The sequence below is a fragment of the Capsicum annuum genome, chromosome 8, assembly GCF_002878395.1.
Source record: "Capsicum annuum cultivar UCD-10X-F1 chromosome 8, UCD10Xv1.1, whole genome shotgun sequence".
Lineage (NCBI taxonomy): Eukaryota > Viridiplantae > Streptophyta > Magnoliopsida > Solanales > Solanaceae > Capsicum > Capsicum annuum.
This window is the reverse complement of record NC_061118.1, coordinates 160,721,827-160,724,956: the sequence shown is the minus strand read 5'-3', so window position 1 is coordinate 160,724,956 and position 3,130 is coordinate 160,721,827.

Here is a 3,130-nt window from a genome sequence, read left to right as displayed (position 1 = left end):
TTGATGATGATTACTAAAGAATATATAAATTATTTTACTATTATTAATAATAACAATTGACAGATGAATCACGTTACAAGATTGTACTTTGACATCACATATAATTTTTTTTTGAATATTTAATTTTCAATAAATAATTCATGAAAAGTGACATATTTGTTAAAATATAGTGTATATATATAGGAATATGATGACTGCTTATTTGAAGTAAATTTTGACACTGTAAAAATATATTAAAAAAAGATAACAAATAATAGATAGAATTTTATTTTAAATATTTGTCATCAGGTAGTATATGTATATGAATTTGGTTACTTAGTTTTAGAATTGAAACGGTAAAAACATATCCAAAAGAAAAGATAAAAAATAGCAAATATTATCTCATTTAGATATTTGTACACATGAATATAGTGTTTGCCAACTTTTAGTAAATTTGACAAAGTAAAATGAATCCAAAAAATAAGGTAACAAAATGAAGATAGATTCTAATTAAATATTTGTTTGACCTTTTCTTAAAACCTTCTATTCATTCAACGAGTTTATCGTATTGCACACCTTCTCCTTCATCTATAAATACAAATAATATTTTCTTATATATACATATACTTTACTGCTCTCCAAAATATAAAGTCATCTCTATTATTAATAAGTTATTTTTGAATCAAAATTGTTTTCTCATTTTAAGGTATGTTTTTTTAATAATTATCATGATATAATTAGATTTTTTATGTGCATACATATAAGAGCATATGTGATAATATCATTGTTTGTAAAATTCTTTGATTTTGTTAAGTTTTTATGGTGACAATAATATTTTTATTTCACTATTTTGTTTGATGTTATTATTATTAATCATATATCTCCAATGCATAGAAAATAAGTACTGTTGAGAAGGCTAAATGAAGTATAGAAAACGTAGAATTATTTTTAAATTTATGTGTGGATGAAGTTATCGCTGGAAATCACCTTGGTAACCACTTCAACAAAACTGGATGAACTAATTTGGTGACAAGATTCAATGCGAGAACCGGAAAAAAATATGACAAAGTCAAATTAAAGAATAAATGGGATAATCTTAAAAATACTTGAAAAGAATGGAACACTTTAATTGGAAAGAAAACTGGTTTAGGAGGGGATAGAGAGAAGAAAACCATTCAAACGAGTGTCGAATGGTGGGATAGAAAAATAAAGGTACTTCTAATCTTATTACATATTATTCAATTAAACTTGATAAGTTATTATGTTATTTGGGTCACTAATAACATATCTTATTTCTTCTCATTATTGTAGGAGAATCCAGATGTAGATAAATTTAAAGAAAAAGGCTTACAATATCTGTAACACCCCGGGTTTTTCTTAACTTAAAATTCGTTCCTAGAATGTTAAGAGTGTGATTCAAAAATGAATAACATTTATTTCATACGGAATTTTTCATATTTAGACCTTCCATTGTGTGGAAAATTGAATAAGCTTTCCATCGATATGAAATTCGCCCAAATCCGACACTCGGTGAGGAAGTTAGGGCATTGTCAGTAATGTAGTGGTCCACCTGGGAACTCACCGCATCGTGGTGGATGCCAAAATGGAAATCGTCACATTTCAGTGGACCTCTGCGATATTGGCACATCGCGTAGAGGTCCAAATTTTCAATTGTCAATTTTCAGTGACGCAACGCGATAGCACCGCATCGCGCCAGAGTGCAAATTCGCACTCGTCCTCCTTTTTCGGTAGCTTAATGCGATTTCAACGCGTTGCGGTGAAGGTGTAATTGTCGTACTCTTGATCCATAATTTGAATTCTTGTGTCCTGACTTTAATCCTAAGTATGTGAAGTCCTTATTAGGTGAATAATGTTCATAGAAGTCACTTAGAGCCAAGAGGAGCGAAGAACATTAGATTCGACCAAAATTTGACATTCAATCCTACAAGGATCTACTTTAAATATGTATAACATTTTATATACGTGTAATTTTCCATCCCAAGACCCACCAAATTGTAGATAATTGAATTAGCTTCCCGACGATACCAATTTTGCAAAAATCCGATAACCGAGCAAAAAGTTATAACTATTTTAGTATAAGGCAGTGAGCTGCCGCGATGGTAGCGCATCGCGCTAACGGGCAAAATTGGGATGCGGGTTACGAATTTCTGCTTAAAGTAATAAGGGGCAATAGGGTCTTTTTCCACCTCAACCCAGGTCGTAAAAAACACTATCTAAGGCTTCAAATGGGGCATTATTTGCCCCCATTCTCCAATTTTTCCCTCAAGAACAAACCTAATCAATTCCCTCAAGAATCATCAATTCTATCTTCTTCTCTTCAACATAAAGATCAAGAATTTAGGGATTCTAATCCAAAAACTTCAAGAATGATATCAAGATCATCTCCAAAGTATTCAAAGTTCAAGCTTTTACATTCAATTCATCAAATCCAAACTATTAAGGTATGTGGGGTTTCAACAAGGACAATCCTTTCGTCCTTGTGTCCAAAACTTATTTTATCTTATAAATTACTGAATTTTATGTGATTTTCCATGAAATTGAAGTTAGGGTTTATATCCAATTTATATTGTTTCAAGATTATGGGTTTACAAGTGATTTAATATTGAATTGCACGACTATTTTCATGTATTTATGCGTGTAACGCAATTTTTCAGATTTTCAAAAGTGAGTTTTAAGTATGATATTGAGAATCTTGATCTTACTATTTTGATGATGTTGAAGTGTTTTCAAGAAGCATATTGAGTTAGATGTTTTTCTATGATTTTGAATGTTTATATATGAGTTTTAAATTGGGATTCATACCCATTATCACTGTTTACAAGATTTTGAGCTTTTGAGAGTTGTTGAAGATAAATTTCATGAGTTTGTTTATATTTTCATGAGCATTGCTGAAATTTTCAGATTTTAATATGATTTACGAATGTTTATGTTATCAAGCATGAATTTTGAGATGTTTTGACATGAGTTTGAAGCATGAGCTTTAATCCCTAAGATTGAGTTTTGATATTTCAAAAAGCTTATATTTTTAGCATACTTTGATAAGCAAGATTTGATCTTTTCATCCTAAGCTAAGATAAGGAATCCACATTATTCATATAGTTCATGATTTATAGCAAAGAGAAGCGTAATT